We start from the raw sequence: 6,336 nt of genomic DNA on the forward strand, positions 1-6,336 counted from the left end.
AATGTAAATAATAACTGCACCATGCTCAAAGAGATTTTTTTTTTTAACCAATAGGTGCCCTTCTTTGCGTACCATTGAAAAACGTCCTTTGTCATTGTGGTTGAATCTGTGTTTGAAATTCACTGCTCGACTGAGGGACCTTACATATAATTGTGTGTGTGTGGTTCAGAGGGTAGTCATTTAAAAATCATGTTAAACACTATTATCCATACAACTTATTATGTGACTTGTTAAGCACATTTTTACTCTCCTGAACTTATTTAGGCTTGCCAATACAAAAGTGTTGAATACTTATTGACTCAAGACATTTCAGCTTTTCATTTGTAATTAATTTGTAACAATTCTAAAAACATAATTCCACCTTGACATTATGGGGTATTGTGTGTAGAGCAGTGACATAATATAGATTGAATCCATTTTAAATTCACGCTGTAACACGAAATATGGAAAAAGTCAAGGGGTGTGAATAATTTCTGAAGGCACTGTTTTACAATTTTGATAGTTATCATATGGTGAGTTTAGCATAGATTTCTGGTCAATGTTCTCCATTGTGACAGTGAGTGTTCCTTTCAGAATAGAATAGAGAGAATTGAAACAACACATAAGTGTCTGTGTGATGATTGAACTTGGTAGTGGATGTCTGCCCACACACCATTACATAGTAGTCAGCCAGGGCTTGTCTTACAGATTACAATGCATTCAATCATATCGGTGCAGCCCCTAAATACACACGCAGAAACATTCACACAAGGATTCTTAATCTTAATAAACAATTCAGGTTCTCTTTTATGCTCTCCCTTCTTTCTGAAACAGAGTGACATAATATATGCAATGATTTTCCTCATCTTTCTTTTCCCTTCCCTATTACTTTCTATTTAACTTTTATTTAACCCTTATTATACCAGGTAAGTTGACTGAGAACACAATCTCATTTACAGCAATGATCTGGGGAATAGTTACAGGGGGGAGGAGGGGAGATGAATGTGCCAATTGGAAGCTGGGGATGATTCGATGGCCATGATGGTACGAGGGCCAGATAGGGAATTTAGGCAGGACACCGGGGTTAATACCCCTACTCTTACGATAAGTGCCATGGAATCGTTATTGACCACAGAGAGTCAGGACACCCATTTAACATCCTGTCCAAAAGACTGCACCCTACACAGGGTAATGTCCCCAATCACTCCCCTTGTTTTCTTGTCATTTAATTGAATACTCTATCTTGTGGGAATCTCACCTGCTACATCATGGTGATCTCAACAATAGTCTGACCTGGGACTTGCTCTTGGGTCCTGTGAAGAACAAATGAGCAGGTAACAGGTCCATGCGAGAGGAAAGAAAGCTGATTTAATGATGAAGAGGTATTTTCTCATGCACTATTAGTCCCCATGAAAAACCTCAATATTTCTATAGAACACCATTTTATCTTTGTGTGGATATTGGAGATATGCTGCTGACAGCGTCTTCCTTAAATCAATTAATAGATGCTATCAAGATTACTCTCTGAAAGTGTAAAGCTCCTTTTCATTCTCTCTAAGTGATCTGGGCCAGCTTACATCTATCTGCCTGTGGATAGAAATTGTATGTGATTTATCAATATGAAAATACATAATGTACAAAATAATCAGTATCCTTTTGATTTATTGCACACACATTATCACTTATTTAACAACACTGTGAGGCTGATATAAACAACAGGCAAGAGAGCGAAGGAATAACAGTTGAAGGAAGGAGACAGGAGTATTATGCTCTCTGCATTACATTAGCCAGAAGTGCAATCTAATCTCCTACTCAGGAATCAATTGTGTGAGAGGGTAGGCTGCCATATGAAAGCTGGAATAGCCAATTTTAGTGATGATGAGTTGAAGGGGTATGATTACAAAAAAATAATCTTGACTGTGAGTGAATACCTATAATCTTCATCTATACTCATACAGAACAATTGGTAAGAGTTCTTATGAAAAATCCCCTAATTTAAGTAACAAGCTTAGGGGAAAAATCCCCAAATCTAAGTAACAAGCTTTGATAATATATTTGATCCTGTTGCACAATGAATATATCTGATATGATGCAAGGTTTCCAGGAACCATGCAAGAGGCAGCCACGGGCAGACAAAAGATAGCTAAACAACACTCGATGAAACCGATTCAGTCCGTTAGATGAAAATGATCCTTTATTCTGATATAATATGCCTTTTTCCATAAGTAATCAAATATCAATGCTATGTTTGATTTTTATTGGTGGAAATATTATTATTATTGTGTGTGTGTGTGTGTGTGTGTGTGTGTGTGAGTGAGTGAGTGAGTGAGTGAGTGAGTGAGTGAGTGAGTGCGTGTGTGTGTGTGAGTGCGTGTGCGTGTGTGCGTGTGCGTGTGAGTGAGTGAGTGCGTGTGTGTGTGTGTGTGTGTGAGTGAGTGCGTGTGTGTGAGTGTGTGTGCGTGCGTGTGTAACCGATGTGAAATGGCTAGCTAGTTAGCGGTGGTGCGCGCTAATAGCGTTTCAATCGGTGACATCACTTGCTCTGAGACCTGAAGTAGTTGTTCCCCTTGCTCTGCAAGGGCCACGGCCTTTGTGGCGACGGGTAACGATGCTTCAAGGGAGGCTGCAGAGGGTCCCTGGTTTGAGCCTAAACCAGTGTGCGTGTGGCATGGAAGGATATTAGTTAACAGTCAGAACTTATCAACTTAATGTATCATATCCTTTTGGTAATACAGTGTCCTCAATACAGATTTATTCGTGATAATTCACTCTATGGAGTTCATCACATACTGTTCTGAGCAGCCCAATCCAAAATAATGACACCCTAACAGTTATTAATTTGACCTATTCACTATGAAAGTGCCAGAGGTCAGACTTGATCACATACTGTATCTCCATCTCTATATTCAAACTGGATGCAAGTGCTAATTTACAACAATTGACTTTTTCAACATCCTGCCTAGACCTTCAATCTTTGTAAATTAAATCAGGCCAGAGGATTGTTACTTTAGCGTCAGTGTCTGAAGGAGCTCTGTAATAGATCTCTGAGAGCATGATGAGAAACATTCAGCCTTTGCCAGATGAGCAGCAGTGTCCCTGAGAGTGGGATGGTCATGGAGTGACAATCTCCCTGCGGTAATGTAGCAGGCAATATAATTATCACCAGACCGTTGAGGTTTCTCCCAGAGAAGCGTTTTAATGAAATCTCAGAAAGGTCCAGTCTGAAAATTCATAATTGTTGTCCTTTCCTAAATTCTTCAACCTCATCTGTAAACCTTTATTTTCTCGTCCAACCTCATTCCGTAGCCTACAGGTCAATTTAAGGTAGTCTGAGTATACGACTGGGCTGGCCCTTTCAGAATGAACATGATAAGAATTTATATCATTTAGTACAGCGATAGATTTTAAGCTCTGCAACAGATCTGTCTGAAAAGAGTTAGTGGTAATACAGAAGCCGTTCAGTTCCTTTACATACTGTGGGAGGGATGATAATGATGAAGAGAGAATGACAGAGGACAGAGTGCGAAGCAAAGATACTATACAATTTTGGTGGTTTTTAAAGAACTTAATTCACACTCATCTGCAGCATTCTCAAATTCCTTGAATTTTTCCACATTTTGTTTACGTTACAGCCTTATTCTAAAATGGATTCAATTGTTATTTTCCTTCAATCTACACACACTCCCCTTAGTGACAAAGCAAAAACATTTTTTTATTGCAAAAGTATTAAAAATAAAAAACTGAAATCACATTTACATAAGTACTCAGACCCTTTACTCAGTACTGTGTTGAAGCACCTTTGTCAGCAATTATAGCCTTGAGTCTTCTTGGGTATGACACTACAAGAATGGAAAACCTGTATTTGGGGAGTTTATCCCATTCCTCTGCTGATCCTCTCAGCTCTGTCAGGTTGGATTGGGAACGTTGCTGCACAGCTATTTTCAGGTCTCTCCAGAGATATTAGATTTGGTCAAGTTCAAGCTCTGGCTGGGCCACTCAAGGATATTCAGAACTTGTCCCGAAGCCACTCCTGCGTTGTCTTGGCTGTGTGCTTAGGGTTGTTGTCCTGTTGGAAACGGAACTTTCTCTCCAGTCTGAGGTCCTGAGCGCTCTGGAGCAGGTTTTCATCAAGGATCTTTCTGTATTTTGCTCTGTTCATCTTTGCCTTGATCCTGACTAGTCTCCCAGTCCCAGCCGCTGAAAAACATCCCCACAGCGTGATGCTGCCACCGCCATGCTTCACCGTAGGGATGGTACCAGGTTTGATCCAGACGTGATGCTTGGCATTCAGGCCAAAGAGTTCAATCATCAGACCAGGGATTTTGTTTCTCTTGGTCTGAGAGTTCTTTAGCTGACTTTTTGCAAACTCTAAGCGGGCAGCCATGTGCCTTTTACTGAGGAGTGGCTTCCGTCTGGCCACTCTACCATAAAGGCCTGATTGGTGGAGTGCTGCAGAGATGGTTGTCTTTGTGGAAGGTTCTCCCATCTCCACAGAGGAAGTCTAGAGCTCTGTCAGAGTGACCATCAGGTTCTTGGTCACATCCCTGACCAAGGCCCTTCTCCCCCAATTGCTCAGTTTGGCTGGGCGGCCAGCTCTATGAAGAGTCTTGGTGGTTCCAAACTTCTTCCATTTAAGAATGATTGAGGCAACTCTGTTCTTGGGGACCTTCAATGCTGCAGAAATGTTTTGGTACTATCCTGTCTCGGAGCTCTACGGATAATTCCTTCGACTTCATAACTTGGTATTTCTCTGACATGCACAGTCAACTGTGGGACCTTATATAGATAGGTGTGTGCATTTCCAAATGATGTCCAATCAATTGAATTTACCGCAGGTGGACTCCGATCAAGTTGTATAAACATCTCAAGGATGATCAATAGAAACAGGATGCAGGTCAATGCAGGTCGACTCTCATAGCAAAGGGTTTGAATACTTACAGTATGTAAATAAGGAATTTCTGTTTTTGTTTTTTTAGACATTTGCAAACATTTCCAAGGAGCCAAGGAAAACTGAGCAGCTACAGAGAGAATGGAGCTGTACAGAAGAGTAACTTCCTTTTTATATCTATAGGCAGACAGAGAGCGAGAGAGTGGAGCTGTACAGAAGAGTAACTTCATTACTTTATCTAGAGGCAGACAGGGAGCGAGAGAGTGGAGCTGTACAGAAGAGTAACTTCATTACTTTGTCTAGAGGCAGACAGAGAGCGAGAGAGTGGAGCTGTACAGAAGAGTAACTTCATTACTTTGTCTAGAGGCAGACAGAGAGCGAGAGAGTGGAGCTGTACAGAAGAGTAACTTCATTACTTTGTCTAGAGGCAGACAGAGAGCGAGAGAGGTGTGAATAATCGAGAGACAAACAGAATGACAGTTTGCAAAGTTACTTTTCAGAGCACATAAATAAGTTCAGAGTAAAAATGTGCTTAACAAGTCACATTTGTATTTGTATTTGTTTTTATTATGGATCCCCATTAGCTGCTGCCAATGCAGCAGCTCCTCTTCCTGGGGTCCAGCAAAATTAAGGCCGTTTATACAATTTTAAAACATTACAATACATTCACAGATTTCACAACACACTGTGTGCCCGCAGGCTCCTACTCCACCACTACCACATATCTACAGTACTAAATCCAGGTGTAAGTCTGTGTATAGTGCGTATGGTATCGCGTGTGTGTACAGTATGCATGTGTCTGTGCCAATGTTTGTGTTGCTTCACAGTCCCTGCTGTTCCATAAGGTGTTTTTTTAATCTGTTTTTTTTAAATCTAATTTTACTGCTTGTGTCAGTTACTTGATGTGGAATAGAGTTCCATGTAGTCATGGCTCTATGTAGTACTCTGTGCCTCCCATAGTCTGTTCTGGACTTGGGGACTGTGAAGAGACCTCTTGTGGCATGTCTTGTGGGGTATGCATGGGTGTCTGAGCTGTGTGCCAGTAGTTTAGACAGACAGCTCGGGGCATACAACACCTCTCACAAATAAAAGTAGTGATGAAGTCAATCTCTCCTCCACTTTCAGCCAGGAGAGATTGACATGCATATTATTAATATTACCTCTCTGTGTACATCCAAGTGCCAGCCGTGCTGCCCTGTTCTGAGCCAATTGCAATTTTCCTAAGTCCTTTTTTGTGGCACCTGACCACACAACTGAACAGTAGTCAAGGTGCGACAAAACTAGGGCTTTGTCGGACCTGCCTTGTTGATAGTATTGTTAAGAAGGCAGAGCATCACTTTATTATAGACAGACTTCTCCCCATCTTAGCTACTACTGCATCAATATGTTTTGACCATGACAGTTTACAATCTAGTGTTACTCCAAGCAGTTTAGTCATCTCAACTTGCTCAATGTTCACATGATTTATT

This window comes from Oncorhynchus tshawytscha, linkage group LG19, assembly GCF_018296145.1.
Source record: "Oncorhynchus tshawytscha isolate Ot180627B linkage group LG19, Otsh_v2.0, whole genome shotgun sequence".
Taxonomy (NCBI): domain Eukaryota; kingdom Metazoa; phylum Chordata; class Actinopteri; order Salmoniformes; family Salmonidae; genus Oncorhynchus; species Oncorhynchus tshawytscha.